Source organism: Staurois parvus, unplaced genomic scaffold (genome assembly GCF_062004578.1).
Source record: "Staurois parvus isolate SC_StPar_1 unplaced genomic scaffold, SC_StPar_1.0 ptg000506l, whole genome shotgun sequence".
In the NCBI taxonomy this organism is placed as follows: domain Eukaryota; kingdom Metazoa; phylum Chordata; class Amphibia; order Anura; family Ranidae; genus Staurois; species Staurois parvus.
Genome location: NW_028318302.1, coordinates 977283 through 994208, shown reverse-complemented (window position 1 = coordinate 994208; position 16926 = coordinate 977283). Strand labels below are relative to the sequence as shown.

Below are 16926 nucleotides of genomic sequence, written 5' to 3'. Positions count from 1 at the left end.
AGACCTGAAAGTGGCACATGGCAGAGTGTGGCGATGGAGACAGCAGCAATGGGAGGCCGTACAGGGACCCATGACAGACTCTGGACCGGGCAGCAGCATGAGGAGGCGGTATATAGGGGCCTATGGCAGATTAGGGGCCTGGCAGCAGCTATGGGAGGCCCATAATCTGCCAGCACCCTATGTCAAAAAATTCTACACACCAGCAGTGTGTGAGGAGACCTGAAAGTGGCACATGGCAGAGTGTGGCGATGGAGACAGCAGCAATGGGAGGCCGTACAGGGACCCATGACAGACTCTGGACCTGGCAGCAGCATGAGGAGGCGGTATATAGGGGCCCATGGCAGATTAGGGGCCTGGCAGCAGCTATGGGAGGCCCATAATCTGCCAGCACCCTATGTCAAAAAATTCTACACACCAGCAGTGTGTGAGGAGACCTGAAAGTGGCACATGGCAGAGTGTGGCGATGGAGACAGCAGCAATGGGAGGCCGTACAGGGACCCATGACAGACTCTGGACCTGTCAGCAGCATGAGGAGGCGGTATATAGGGGCCTATGGCAGATTAGGGGCCTGGCAGCAGCTATGGGAGGCCCGTAATCTGCCAGCACCCTATGTCAAAAAATTCTACACACCAGCAGTGTGTGAGGAGACCTGAAAGTGGCACATGGCAGAGTGTGGCAATGGAGACAGCAGCAATGGGAGGCCGTACAGGGACCCATGAGAGACTCTGGACCTGGCAGCAGCATGAGGAAGCGGTATATAGGGGCCTATGGCAGATTAGGGGCCTGGCAGCAGCTATAGGAGGCCCATAATCTGCCAGCACCCTATGTCAAAAAATTCTACACACCAGCAGTGTGTGAGGAGACCTGAAAGTGGCACATGGCAGAGTGTGGCGATGGAGACAGCAGCAATGGGAGGCCGTACAGGGACCCATGAGAGACTCTGGACCTGGCAGCAGCATGAGGAAGCGGTATATAGGGGCCTATGGCAGATTAGGGGCCTGGCAGCAGCTATAGGAGGCCCATAATCTGCCAGCACCCTATGTCAAAAAATTCTACACACCAGCAGTGTGTGAGGAGACCTGAAAGTGGCACATGGCAGAGTGTGGCGATGGAGACAGCAGCAATGGGAGGCCGTACAGGGACCCATGAGAGACTCTGGACCTGGCAGCAGCATGAGGAAGCGGTATATAGGGGCCTATGGCAGATTAGGGGCCTGGCAGCAGCAATGGGAGGCCCATAATCTGCCAGCACCCTATGTCAAAAAATTCTACACACCAGCAGTGTGTGAGGAGACCTGAAAGTGGCACATGGCAGAGTGTGGCGATGGAGACAGCAGCAATGGGAGGACGTACAGGGACCCATGAGAGACTCTGGACCTGGCAGCAGCATGAGGAAGCGGTATATAGGGGCCTATGGCAGATTAGGGGCCTGGCAGCAGCAATGGGAGGCCCATAATCTGCCAGAACCCTATGTCAAAAAATTCTACACACCAGCAGTGTGTGAGGAGACCTGAAAGTGGCACATGGCAGAGTGTGGCGATGGAGACAGCAGCAATGGGAGGCCGTACAGGGACCCATGAGAGACTCTGGACCTGGCAGCAGCATGAGGAAGCGGTATATAGGGGCCTATGGCAGATTAGGGGCCTGGCAGCAGCTATAGGAGGCCCATAATCTGCCAGCACCCTATGTCAAAAAATTCTACACACCAGCAGTGTGTGAGGAGACCTGAAAGTGGCACATGGCAGAGTGTGGCGATGGAGACAGCAGCAATGGGAGGCCGTACAGGGACCCATGAGAGACTCTGGACCTGGCAGCAGCATGAGGAAGCGGTATATAGGGGCCTATGGCAGATTAGGGGCCTGGCAGCAGCAATGGGAGGCCCATAATCTGCCAGCACCCTATGTCAAAAAATTCTACACACCAGCAGTGTGTGAGGAGACCTGAAAGTGGCACATGGCAGAGTGTGGCGATGGAGACAGCAGCAATGGGAGGCCGTACAGGGACCCATGAGAGACTCTGGACCTGGCAGCAGCATGAGGAAGCGGTATATAGGGCCCTATGGCAGATTAGGGGCCTGGCAGCAGCAATGGGAGGCCCATAATCTGCCAGAACCCTATGTCAAAAAATTCTACACACCAGCAGTGTGTGAGGAGACCTGAAAGTGGCACATGGCAGAGTGTGGCGATGGAGACAGCAGCAATGGGAGGCCGTACAGGGACCCATGACAGACTCTGGACCTGGCAGCAGCATGTGGAGGCGGTATATAGGGGCCTATGGCAGATTAGGGGCCTGGCAGCAGCTATGGGAGGCCCGTAATCTGCCAGCACCCTATGTCAAAAAATTCTACACACCAGCAGTGTGTGAGGAGACCTGAAAGTGGCACATGGCAGAGTGTGGCGATGGAGACAGCAGCAATGGGAGGCCGTACAGGGACCCATGACAGACTCTGGACCTGGCAGCAGCATGAGGAGGCGGTATATAGGGGCCTATGGCAGATTACGGGCCTGGCAGCAGCTATGGGAGGCCCATAATCTGCCAGCACCCTATGTCAAAAAATTCTACACACCAGCAGTGTGTGAGGAGACCTGAAAGTGGCACATGGCAGAGTGTGGCGATGGAGACAGCAGCAATGGGAGGCCGTACAGGGACCCATGAGAGACTCTGGACCTGGCAGCAGCATGAGGAAGCGGTATATAGGGGCCTATGGCAGATTAGGGGCCTGGCAGCAGCAATGGGAGGCCCATAATCTGCCAGCACCCTATGTCAAAAAATTCTACACACCAGCAGTGTGTGAGGAGACCTGAAAGTGGCACATGGCAGAGTGTGGCGATGGAGACAGCAGCAATGGGAGGCCGTACAGGGACCCATGACAGACTCTGGACCTGGCAGCAGCATGAGGAGGCGGTATATAGGGGCCTATGGCAGATTAGGGGCCTGGCAGCAGCTATGGGAGGCCCGTAATCTGCCAGCACCCTATGTCAAAAAATTCTACACACCAGCAGTGTGTGAGGAGACCTGAAAGTGGCACATGGCAGAGTGTGGCGATGGAGACAGCAGCAATGGGAGGCCGTACAGGGACCCATGACAGACTCTGGACCTGGCAGCAGCATGAGGAGGCGGTATATAGGGGCCTATGGCAGATTAGGGGCCTGGCAGCAGCTATGGGAGGCCCATAATCTGCCAGCACCCTATGTCAAAAAATTCTACACACCAGCAGTGTGTGAGGAGACCTGAAAGTGGCACATGGCAGAGTGTGGCGATGGAGACAGCAGCAATGGGAGGCCGTACAGGGACCCATGACAGACTCTGGACCTGGCAGCAGCATGAGGAGGCGGTATATAGGGGCCCATGGCAGATTAGGGGCCTGGCAGCAGCTATGGGAGGCCCATAATCTGCCAGCACCCTATGTCAAAAAATTCTACACACCAGCAGTGTGTGAGGAGACCTGAAAGTGGCACATGGCAGAGTGTGGCGATGGAGACAGCAGCAATGGGAGGCCGTACAGGGACCCATGACAGACTCTGGACCTGGCAGCAGCATGAGGAGGCGGTATATAGGGGCCTATGGCAGATTAGGGGCCTGGCAGCAGCTATGGGAGGCCCGTAATCTGCCAGCACCCTATGTCAAAAAATTCTACACACCAGCAGTGTGTGAGGAGACCTGAAAGTGGCACATGGCAGAGTGTGGCAATGGAGACAGCAGCAATGGGAGGCCGTACAGGGACCCATGAGAGACTCTGGACCTGGCAGCAGCATGAGGAAGCGGTATATAGGGGCCTATGGCAGATTAGGGGCCTGGCAGCAGCTATAGGAGGCCCATAATCTGCCAGCACCCTATGTCAAAAAATTCTACACACCAGCAGTGTGTGAGGAGACCTGAAAGTGGCACATGGCAGAGTGTGGCGATGGAGACAGCAGCAATGGGAGGCCGTACAGGGACCCATGAGAGACTCTGGACCTGGCAGCAGCATGAGGAAGCGGTATATAGGGGCCTATGGCAGATTAGGGGCCTGGCAGCAGCAATGGGAGGCCCATAATCTGCCAGCACCCTATGTCAAAAAATTCTACACACCAGCAGTGTGTGAGGAGACCTGAAAGTGGCACATGGCAGAGTGTGGCGATGGAGACAGAAGCAATGGGAGGCCGTACAGGGACCCATGACAGACTCTGGACCTGGCAGCAGCATGAGGAGGCGGTATATAGGGGCCTATGGCAGATTAGGGGCCTGGCAGCAGCTATGGGAGGCCCATAATCTGCCAGCACCCTATGTCAAAAAATTCTACACACCAGCAGTGTGTGAGGAGACCTGAAAGTGGCACATGGCAGAGTGTGGCGATGGAGACAGCAGCAATGGGAGGCCGTACAGGGACCCATGACAGACTCTGGACCTGGCAGCAGCATGAGGAGGCGGTATATAGGGGCCCATGGCAGATTAGGGGCCTGGCAGCAGCTATGGGAGGCCCATAATCTGCCAGCACCCTATGTCAAAAAATTCTACACACCAGCAGTGTGTGAGGAGACCTGAAAGTGGCACATGGCAGAGTGTGGCGATGGAGACAGCAGCAATGGGAGGCCGTACAGGGACCCATGACAGACTCTGGACCTGGCAGCAGCATGAGGAGGCGGTATATAGGGGCCTATGGCAGATTAGGGGCCTGGCAGCAGCTATGGGAGGCCCGTAATCTGCCAGCACCCTATGTCAAAAAATTCTACACACCAGCAGTGTGTGAGGAGACCTGAAAGTGGCACATGGCAGAGTGTGGCAATGGAGACAGCAGCAATGGGAGGCCGTACAGGGACCCATGAGAGACTCTGGACCTGGCAGCAGCATGAGGAAGCGGTATATAGGGGCCTATGGCAGATTAGGGGCCTGGCAGCAGCTATAGGAGGCCCATAATCTGCCAGCACCCTATGTCAAAAAATTCTACACACCAGCAGTGTGTGAGGAGACCTGAAAGTGGCACATGGCAGAGTGTGGCGATGGAGACAGCAGCAATGGGAGGCCGTACAGGGACCCATGAGAGACTCTGGACCTGGCAGCAGCATGAGGAAGCGGTATATAGGGGCCTATGGCAGATTAGGGGCCTGGCAGCAGCAATGGGAGGCCCATAATCTGCCAGCACCCTATGTCAAAAAATTCTACACACCAGCAGTGTGTGAGGAGACCTGAAAGTGGCACATGGCAGAGTGTGGCGATGGAGACAGCAGCAATGGGAGGCCGTACAGGGACCCATGAGAGACTCTGGACCTGGCAGCAGCATGAGGAAGCGGTATATAGGGGCCTATGGCAGATTAGGGGCCTGGCAGCAGCAATGGGAGGCCCATAATCTGCCAGCACCCTATGTCAAAAAATTCTACACACCAGCAGTGTGTGAGGAGACCTGAAAGTGGCACATGGCAGAGTGTGGCGATGGAGACAGCAGCAATGGGAGGCCGTACAGGGACCCATGACAGACTCTGGACCTGGCAGCAGCATGAGGAGGCGGTATATAGGGGCCTATGGCAGATTAGGGGCCTGGCAGCAGCTATGGGAGGCCCGTAATCTGCCAGCACCCTATGTCAAAAAATTCTACACACCAGCAGTGTGTGAGGAGACCTGAAAGTGGCACATGGCAGAGTGTGGCGATGGAGACAGCAGCAATGGGAGGCCGTACAGGGACCCATGACAGACTCTGGACCTGGCAGCAGCATGAGGAAGCGGTATATAGGGGCCTATGGCAGATTAGGGGCCTGGCAGCAGCAATGGGAGGCCCATAATCTGCCAGCACCCTATGTCCAAAAATTCTACACACCAGCAGTGTGTGAGGAGACCTGAAAGTGGCACATGGCAGAGTGTGGCGATGGAGACAGCAGCAATGGGAGGCCGTACAGGGACCCATGACAGACTCTGGACCTGGCAGCAGCATGAGGAGGCGGTATATAGGGGCCTATGGCAGATTAGGGGCCTGGCAGCAGCTATGGGAGGCCCATAATCTGCCAGCACCCTATGTCAAAAAATTCTACACACCAGCAGTGTGTGAGGAGACCTGAAAGTGGCACATGGCAGAGTGTGGCGATGGAGACAGCAGCAATGGGAGGCCGTACAGGGACCCATGACAGACTCTGGACCTGGCAGCAGCATGAGGAGGCGGTATATAGGGGCCTGTGGCAGATTAGGGGCCTGGCAGCAGCTATGGGAGGCCTATAATCTGCCAGCACCCTATGTCAAAAAATTCTACACACCAGCAGTGTGTGAGGAGACCTGAAAGTGGCACATGGCAGAGTGTGGCGATGGAGACAGCAGCAATGGGAGGCCGTACAGGGACCCATGACAGACTCTGGACCTGGCAGCAGCATGAGGAGGCGGTATATAGGGGCCTATGGCAGATTAGGGGCCTGGCAGCAGCTATGGGAGGCCCGTAATCTGCCAGCACCCTATGTCAAAAAATTCTACACACCAGCAGTGTGTGAGGAGACCTGAAAGTGGCACATGGCAGAGTGTGGCAATGGAGACAGCAGCAATGGGAGGCCGTACAGGGACCCATGAGAGACTCTGGACCTGGCAGCAGCATGAGGAAGCGGTATATAGGGGCCTATGGCAGATTAGGGGCCTGGCAGCAGCTATAGGAGGCCCATAATCTGCCAGCACCCTATGTCAAAAAATTCTACACACCAGCAGTGTGTGAGGAGACCTGAAAGTGGCACATGGCAGAGTGTGGCGATGGAGACAGCAGCAATGGGAGGCCGTACAGGGACCCATGAGAGACTCTGGACCTGGCAGCAGCATGAGGAAGCGGTATATAGGGGCCTATGGCAGATTAGGGGCCTGGCAGCAGCAATGGGAGGCCCATAATCTGCCAGCACCCTATGTCAAAAAATTCTACACACCAGCAGTGTGTGAGGAGACCTGAAAGTGGCACATGGCAGAGTGTGGCGATGGAGACAGCAGCAATGGGAGGCCGTACAGGGACCCATGAGAGACTCTGGACCTGGCAGCAGCATGAGGAAGCGGTATATAGGGGCCTATGGCAGATTAGGGGCCTGGCAGCAGCAATGGGAGGCCCATAATCTGCCAGCACCCTATGTCAAAAAATTCTACACACCAGCAGTGTGTGAGGAGACCTGAAAGTGGCACATGGCAGAGTGTGGCGATGGAGACAGCAGCAATGGGAGGCCGTACAGGGACCCATGACAGACTCTGGACCTGGCAGCAGCATGAGGAGGCGGTATATAGGGGCCTATGGCAGATTAGGGGCCTGGCAGCAGCTATGGGAGGCCCGTAATCTGCCAGCACCCTATGTCAAAAAATTCTACACACCAGCAGTGTGTGAGGAGACCTGAAAGTGGCACATGGCAGAGTGTGGCGATGGAGACAGCAGCAATGGGAGGCCGTACAGGGACCCATGACAGACTCTGGACCTGGCAGCAGCATGAGGAAGCGGTATATAGGGGCCTATGGCAGATTAGGGGCCTGGCAGCAGCAATGGGAGGCCCATAATCTGCCAGCACCCTATGTCCAAAAATTCTACACACCAGCAGTGTGTGAGGAGACCTGAAAGTGGCACATGGCAGAGTGTGGCGATGGAGACAGCAGCAATGGGAGGCCGTACAGGGACCCATGACAGACTCTGGACCTGGCAGCAGCATGAGGAGGCGGTATATAGGGGCCTATGGCAGATTAGGGGCCTGGCAGCAGCTATGGGAGGCCCATAATCTGCCAGCACCCTATGTCAAAAAATTCTACACACCAGCAGTGTGTGAGGAGACCTGAAAGTGGCACATGGCAGAGTGTGGCGATGGAGACAGCAGCAATGGGAGGCCGTACAGGGACCCATGACAGACTCTGGACCTGGCAGCAGCATGAGGAGGCGGTATATAGGGGCCTGTGGCAGATTAGGGGCCTGGCAGCAGCTATGGGAGGCCTATAATCTGCCAGCACCCTATGTCAAAAAATTCTACACACCAGCAGTGTGTGAGGAGACCTGAAAGTGGCACATGGCAGAGTGTGGCGATGGAGACAGCAGCAATGGGAGGCCGTACAGGGACCCATGACAGACTCTGGACCTGGCAGCAGCATGAGGAGGCGGTATATAGGGGCCTATGGCAGATTAGGGGCCTGGCAGCAGCTATGGGAGGCCCGTAATCTGCCAGCACCCTATGTCAAAAAATTCTACACACCAGCAGTGTGTGAGGAGACCTGAAAGTGGCACATGGCAGAGTGTGGCGATGGAGACAGCAGCAATGGGAGGCCGTACAGGGACCCATGACAGACTCTGGACCTGGCAGCAGCATGAGGAGGCGGTATATAGGGGCCTGTGGCAGATTAGGGGCCTGGCAGCAGCTATGGGAGGCCCATAATCTGCCAGCACCCTATGTCAAAAAATTCTACACAGCAGCAGTGTGTGAGGAGACCTGAAAGTGGCACATGGCAGAGTGTGGCGATGGAGACAGCAGCAATGGGAGGCCGTACAGGGACCCATGAGAGACTCTGGACCTGGCAGCAGCATGAGGAAGCGGTATATAGGGGCCTATGGCAGATTAGGGGCCTGGCAGCAGCTATGGGAGGCCCATAATCTGCCAGCACCCTATGTCAAAAAATTCTACACACCAGCAGTGTGTGAGGAGACCTCAAAGTGGCACATGTTTGAGGCATGATTCATGGCGGATTTAGTCAGTTGTGTCAGGAACTGGTGGTTTGAAATCCAGACTAATCCACGCCTGATTCATTTTCACAAACGTGAGTCTCTCCACACTTTGGGTGGACAGTCGTGTCCTCCGCGGAGTTACAATACCTCCTGCCGCACTAAACACGCGCTCCGATGCCACGCTACTGGCCGGGCATGACAGCCTTTCAAGGGCAAATTCAGCTAGTTGGGGCCAAAGGTCAAGTTTCGTTGCCCAGTAGTCAAGGGGATTGTCTACCTCGGTTGGCAGGGTGCTGTCCAAGTAGGCCCAAGCCTGTTGTTTGAGGTCCTGCTCCAGGTCCACCTGATGCTGCTGCTGCTGCTGCGGCTGGTTAGTAGTTTCCTCACTGCGCTGGTGAAGAAAGCTACTCATCATCGACTGCAGACTGAGGCAGCTGCTGCTGGTGGAGCTGCCACTGCTCCTACCACCCCACCCCTCCCCTGCTGCCATGGCAGCGGAACGCGAGCGCACAGGGCCCACAGTGTCTGAGGATGGACGTTGGCGCACAAAGGCAGAGACCAACTGACTACATAGGTGGTTTTTATAGTACGTTATTTTGGCCTCCCTCTCAGCAGGTGTGAAAAAGGCCACCATTTTGGAACGGTAGCGAGGGTCCAACAAGGTGGACAGCCAAAAGTCATCCCTCTGTCTGATGGTTATTATTCGGCTGTCGCTACGCAAGCAACCGAGCATGCTATGGGCCATTTGTGCCACGGAATGCGAGGGACTCCCTGCCTCCATCTCCACAGCATACTGCCACGGTGCGTCTGGGTCCTCTGTCTCCTCCTCCTCCTCCTCTACCAGATGCTCCTGCTCCTCCACTCCTGTCCGCTGAGTGGAAAAACCACCCATTTCACTCAATAATTCCTGAGCACAAATGTCCTCCTCTACCTCCTCCTCTTCTTCCTGTCCTGCCCCCACAGGGGTCATGTGGCGTTGAGATCTGTGCGCCACGTCTACCGCACCCTGACCAGCCATTGTTAACAGCATTTGTTCAAGGACGTGCAACAGAGGAATGACGTCGTTCATCCCATAGTCCTGCCGACTCACGAATAGCGTGGCCTCCTCAAAGGGCCTGAGCAAGCGGCAGGTGTCACGCATGAGCTGCCAATGGCTGACATCGAAGTTACACAGGGGAGTACCTTTATCCGCTTGTAACATCAGGAAATCGGTGATGGCCTTTCGCTGTTCGTAAAGGCGGTCTAACATGTGTAGGGTTGAATTCCACCTTGTTGCAACGTCGCAGATCAGGCGATGCTGTGGAATTCCGTTCTGCCGCTGCAGCTCAAGGAGGGTGTGCTTTGCGGTGTAGGAATGGCTGAAATGCATGCAAAGTTTACGTGACATTTTAAGGATGTCTTGCAGTGGGATGGTGGATTTTAAGAACCGCTTGACAACCAGATTGAACACGTGAGCCATGCATGGCGCATGGCACAACCTTCCTTGACGCAGAGCAGACACCATGTTCTTTCCGTTGTCGGTCAACATGGTTCCGATTTTCAGTTTGCGCGGAGACAGCCATCTGTCGATTTCTCTGTTCATTACACTCAGAAGTTCCTCCCCTGTGTGACTACGTTCGCCAAGGCATACCAGGTGCAGAACAGCGTGACACCGTTGCGCCCTGCACATGTGATATGCCGGTCGGGTAATGGGACTTGGCACGGGGGTGGCGGCTGAGGACACGGCGGAAGAAGAGGTGGTAGAGGCGGACATCTTTGCCGGACCAAGGACGTGCAAACGTGGAGGCAAAAGTGGCGTGACCTGTCCAAGTTGCTGGTGCGGCTGTGACGGCACCACGTTCACCCAGTGGGCCGTAAATGACATGTACTGTCCCTGACCATAGTTACAGCTCCACACGTCGGCGCTGCCGTGCACTTTGGCAGAGACCGACATGCTCAAAGACTGTCCCACCATGTCTTCTACATGTGAATGCAGGGCTGGCACTGCCTTTTTGGCGAAGAAATGACGGCTTGGCACTCTCCACCGCGGCGCGGCACAAGCCATCATTTCTCTGAAAGGTGCTGAGTCCACCACTTGGAAAGGGAGGGACTGCAGCACCAGCAACTTGGACAGGAGGACGTTCAGCTTTTGCACCGTCGGGTGCGTGCTCGCAAACTGTTGTCTCTTGGAAACGGATTCCAAGAAAGACTGCTGACGGAATCCGTGAAGAGGAGTAGCAGGAGAAGGAGCATCTGAACGAGCGGAAGATGCCAACGAGCGACAACTCCCCTCAGCAGAGGTGTTGGAGCCTTGACTGGCTGATGGAGGGCGATTGACGTCGGGTGACGGAGCAAGTAACGGAGCGGGTGATGGAGCGGGGGCTGGGGCGGGCAGAACCGCCGTATCTTTATCACGGTTTTCCCAGGCCACCAAATGGCGACGCTGCATATGCTGCCGCAACGCTGTAGTCCCAACATGGGCCCCCTGGCCACGCTTGACTTTCTGGCCACATAGTCGACATACGGCTACGTTTACTTCCTCGGGCGGCTTGACGAAAAATTGCCACACCGCCGAGTAGGAAACTTTGCCCCCGATACTCCTCACTGGCTGACTGCTGCTTCCTCCGTGCACACCGGCACCACTACTGGCCGTGGTGGTAGGCTGCAGTGGAGCTGGTGCTCTACTCCGTGGACGTTTGGCTCCACTGACACTGCTGCGACCCTGCTGCTGTCTCCTGGGCAACCCACCGACTGTTTTGCTCGCTGCCAAGCTGCCACCCTCTTCTCCTGATGATGCGGAAGAAATTGCCTGATGACGACGAGGCTGCCAAGTGCGATCAACCTCCTCATCATCAAGTAGGGTCTCCGCCTCACTACTAGCCCCCTCGGCTGCGTCTGGGTCAGGAGACAGACCTGTCTCTAGACCGGCTACCGAGCCACTCTCCTCGCCACTACTTCTTCGCCTGGCTGCTGAAAAGGCGGATGTCTCCCCCCGTTCCTGACCGCCCTCTGTTAGCTCTTCCTCACTGTACAGTGGGGCTGAGCCCACAGCATGCGATACTTCGCTTGGTGAGGGAACACCAAAGGACAGGGGCAGGTAGAGGACACGTGATTTCAGTGGGCTTGGTCCCGGGCCATGCCAACTAACGGTTGTGTCTGACGTACCCACCGACCGTTGGCTGTAGGTGTCAGAGGTGACCTGGGAAGAGGAAGACGACCGAGCCAACCAATCGACGACGGCAGGGTTGTCGGTGGAGACACGACCGCTGGATGACACCGGGAGCACTGGCCTCTGGCTGCGAATAGTGCTGCCTCGACCCCTTCCTCTGCTGCCACGTCTGCTCGCTCCTAAAACATTGCCTCCTCTGCCACTCCTCTGCATGTTGTCTGACATACTCTTTAATTAAACGATTATGTGTCCCTGAGTAACAATTCTGTGTCCCTGAGTAACAATTCTGTGTCTGTGCGAGTAACAATTCTGTGGCCCTAAGTAACAGTTCTGTGGCCCTCAGTAACAATTCTGTGTCCCTGATTAACGTTTCTGTGGCCCCAAGTAACAGTTCTGTGGCCCTCAGTAACAATTCTGTGTCTGTGCGAGTAACAATTCTGTGTCTGTGCGAGTAACAATTCTGTGGCCCTAAGTAAAGTTTCTGTGGCCCTAAGTAACAATTCTCTGGCACTCAGTAACAATTCTGTCTGTCCCTGAGTAACAATTCTCTGGCACTCAGTAACAATTCTGTCTGTCCCTGAGTAAAAATTCTGTGGCCCTAAGTAAAGTTTCTGGGGCCCTGAGTAACAATTATCTGGCACTCAGTAACAATTCTGTCTGTCCCTGAGTAACAATTCTCTGGCACTCAGTAACAATTCTGTCTGTCCCTGAGTAAAAATTCTCTGGCCCTAAGTAAAGTTTCTGGGGCCCTGAGTAACAATTATCTGGCACTCAGTAACAATTCTGTCTGTCCCTGAGTAAAAATTCTCTGGCCCTAAGTAAAGTTTCTGTGGCCCTGAGTAACAATTCTCTGGCACTCCGTAACAATTCTGTCTGTCCCTGAGTAACAATTCTCTGGCACTCAGTAACAATTCTGTCTGTCCCTGAGTAAAAATTCTGTGGCCCTAATTAAAGTTTCTGTGGCCCTAAGTAACAATTCTCTGGCACTCAGTAACAATTCTGTCTGTCCCTGAGTAACAATTCTCTGGCACTCCGTAACAATTCTGTCTGTCCCTGAGTAACAATTCTCTGGCACTCAGTAACAATTCTGTCTGTCCCTGAGTAAAAATTCTGTGGCCCTAATTAAAGTTTCTGTGGCCCTAAGTAACAATTCTCTGGCACTCAGTAACAATTCTGTCTGTCCCTGAGTAACAATTCTCTGGCACTCCGTAACAATTCTGTCTGTCCCTGAGTAACAATTCTCTGGCACTCAGTAACAATTCTGTCTGTCCCTGAGTAAAAATTCTGTGGCCCTAATTAAAGTTTCTGTGGCCCTAAGTAACAATTCTCTGGCACTCAGTAACAATTCTGTCTGTCCCTGAGTAACAATTCTCTGGCACTCCGTAACAATTCTGTCTGTCCCTGAGTAACAATTCTCTGGCACTCAGTAACAATTCTGTCTGTCCCTGAGTAAAAATTCTGTGGCCCTAAGTAAAGTTTCTGTGGCCCTGAGTAACAATTCTCTGGCACTCCGTAACAATTCTGTCTGTCCCTGAGTATGAATTCCGTGGCCCTAACTAGCGTTTCTTTGTCCCTAAGTAAAGTTTCTGTGGCCCTCAGTAACAGTTCTGTGTCTGTGCGAGTAACAATTCTGTGTCTGTGCGAGTAACAATTCTGTGGCCCTAAGTAAAGTTTCTGTGGCCCTAAGTAACAATTCTCTGGCACTCCGTAACAATTCTGTCTGTCCCTGAGTAACAATTCTCTGGCACTCAGTAACAATTCTGTCTGTCCCTGAGTAAAAATTCTGTGGCCCTAAGTAAAGTTTCTGTGGCCCTGAGTAACAATTCTCTGGCACTCCGTAACAATTCTGTCTGTCCCTGAGTAACAATTCTCTGGCACTCAGTAACAATTCTGTCTGTCCCTGAGTAAAAATTCTGTGGCCCTAAGTAAAGTTTCTGTGGCCCAGAGTAACAATTCTCTAGCACTCCGTAACAATTCTGTCTGTCCCTGAGTATGAATTCTGTGGCCCTAACTAGCGTTTCTTTGTCCCTAAGTAACAGTTCTGTGGCCCTGAGTAACAATTCTGTGTCTGTGCGAGTAACAATTCTGTGGCCCTAAGTAACAGTTCTGTGGCCCTCAGTAACAGTTCTGTGTCTGTGCGAGTAACAATTCTGTGTCTGTGCGAGTAACAATTCTGTGGCCCTAAGTAACAGTTCTGTGGCCTTCAGTAACAATTCTGTGTCTGTGCGAGTAACAATTCTGTGTCTGTGCGAGTAACAATTCTGTGGCCCTAAGTAAAGTTTCTGTGGCCCTAAGTAACAATTCTCTGGCACTCAGTAACAATTCTGTCTGTCCCTGAGTAACAATTCTCTGGCACTCAGTAACAATTCTGTCTGTCCCTGAGTAAAAATTCTGTGGCCCTAAGTAAAGTTTCTGTGGCCCTAAGTAACAATTCTCTGGCACTCAGTAACAATTCTGTCTGTCCCTGAGTAACAATTCTCTGGCACTGAGTAACAATTCTGTCTGTCCCTGAGTAAAAATTCTGTGGCCCTAATTAAAGTTTCTGTGGCCCTAAGTAACAATTCTCTGGCACTCAGTAACAATTCTGTCTGTCCCTGAGTAACAATTCTCTGGCACTCAGTAACAATTCTGTCTGTCCCTGAGTAACAATTCTGTGGCCCTAATAACGTTTCTGTGGCCCTAAGTAACAATTCTCTGGCACTGAGTAACAATTCTGTCTGTCCCTGATTATGAATTCTGTGGCCCTAACTAGCGTTTCTTTGTCCCTAAATAACGATTCTGTGGCCCTCATTAACAAGTCTGTGTCCCTGAGTAATGGTTCTCTGTCCCTAAGTAACTTTTCTCTGTCCCCAATTATCGTTTCTGTGGCCCTAACTCTGTCCCTGTCCCTAGTACAGAGCGGTCTGCCTCTGTTCAATAACTGCAGGCAAATGAAGAATTCCAAAATGGCCGCTATTTATAGCTCGACCATTACACAGTGCTGGCTGGCTGGCTGCTGATAGGCTGATGCGATCACATGTAGTTGAGGAATGCATTATGGGTCAGCGCGCCTTGTCTGCGCGCCTTCCCAGACATCCCCGCTCCGTCGCCGCACATGTCAGCCGCCATTTTCTGAAAAATTTCGATTCGCGCGTCCGAATTAGGCTATTTTTCGGATTCGGCACGAATCGAAATTTTTCCGATATTCGACTCGAATTCCACTTCGGATACTTCGATTCGCTCATCTCTAATAGTGAACATAATTATTCCAACCAGAGTAGTCTTCATCATTATAATGCCCTCAGTAAATGTGGATAAAGCCTTGGTCAGCTTGGCCACCTCATATCTGGCTCCAAGCTTGGTGTAATCTCTTAGCTTGTCTTTGTTTGGGGATTTTGGCACTTCCATAATATTATACATCTGCAGCTTCATAGTTTTCGCTAGAGATGTAGACATGCTTTCTGGAATGATTTGGAGAACCTTGCTGACATAGTACACCAGCTCCCCAGAATAATATTGGGAAACACTGAGGAGATCGGGGCTATTTGCCTGGTTGATACGAAGTAGAGACAAGTCAAGGGCAGAAGCCAGTTTTAGGAAAGTGACTCTGTTTGGTCTCCATGGATGGATTGGTTTTTCTACTTTCCTGCATAATGGCCGTAAAACGGCTAATCAACTGCCAGGCATAGGATAAGTCACCCACGTACTGCAATGTGTCGAGCACCTCCTCTTTCATATTAATGATGCAAATCATCAGCTTCAGGAATTTCCTAGTATCAGCAAGGAACTTGCAAACCTGAAGGTTACTCTTCAGCTGGTGAAACTCCTGAACCTCTTCCAAAGCATGTATAAGGTGTACAGTGTTTCTTCCCACTGCTGTAGCATCATCACCGTTCAGGGACTGGATTTGTTTGGAGATCTCGCAAAATCAGGCCTGCAGTTCTCATTCTTCTCCACTCTGGTAAGAGGCTTCAGCAGCCAGCTCCATCATACGTTCTGAACCCTCCTTCTTATAGTACTACCAATTTGCCTGTTTCTCAGACATCTGCTTAAACATCTCCTTCAAGATGAATTCAAACTAAGCTGTGTCCAACAGAAGTTGGAACAAGACTTTTGAGTTGTACTTTGACTCAGCCAAGACCTGGGCTTTGAGCTGACAAAGACGTTTGTTGTTTGGGTCATAGGCAGTATCTGCAGTGTGAAGCTTCAGCCTCTGGATGGTGACATTGCATTTATGCAGGCAGTTCATCAGCTTGGGGATGTTATCCAGGACAATTTCCTCTCTCAGAAAACCCTCCTTCAGGAACTGCTGGACCTGTGGGAGCAGGTGCTCTTTGATAGCTGCATATTGACATGCCTGGTAATTGATATTTGGCAGGTGTAGTTTAGAGCAGTCTTTGCAGCCTTTTATGGCTCCCATGCTTCCACCTAGATTTATGGTGATCCCCATATATATACTGATGACCCAGTTATCTGGGAAATATTTGTCCACTATTTCCCTCATTTTGGCTTGATGGGTGTGTAGGGTGGATGGATGGAAGTACAGGATGACGTACAGCATTGCAGCCTGAGTGGCAAGGGCAGTACTGCTGTGTTCAAGCAATGGATAGGCTGAGACCTGATTTTAAATATAATCAGATCTCATTTGACTGATCACGTTGATGAACATTTCACTAATAGGCACCTGACTGAAGTAGCTTTCAGGGTAATTCAGGGGGCGTTTGTGCCTGTACTACACATAAGCTTACATATATCATCCATGTTCAAATCCGCAGAAGATCAGAGAGAGCGTCCTTCTATCCCTCAGAAATTTGGAGGAAGAGAAGAGTGAGGAGCAGGTTTCAAGTTCGTCCAGATATAGACTATCATTGGAGGAGGTAGACGACTTGCTGAAAGCAATATTTATGACACTGGAAATTCAGGAGGAGAAAGTCCAGCTGTCAGTTCAAGACAAAATGTACCAAGGCCTAGGACAAGTATTATCAGACTCGATAAGGAAGGAATGGAAGGATCCGGAAAGGGGCCCTTTCTTTTCCAAATCCCTAAGAAGAGGGTTTCCCTTCGAGAAAGACGAGTCGCTTGTATGGAACAAGAAACCAAGGTTGGATGCAGCCTTTTTTGCCAGTTTTGAGGAGCATTGACTTGGCTTTTGAGGATATGGGCATCCTGAAGGATGC

At 52.7% G+C, this 16926-nt stretch overlaps 1 pseudogene; it reads right to left on the bottom strand.

Annotated features, from left to right (window-relative positions):
* Positions 1–16525, bottom strand: part of LOC149451926 (WASH complex subunit 5-like) — a 128771-nt pseudogene extending 112246 nt beyond the window's left edge.
* Positions 16526–16926: the final 401 nt, after the last annotated feature.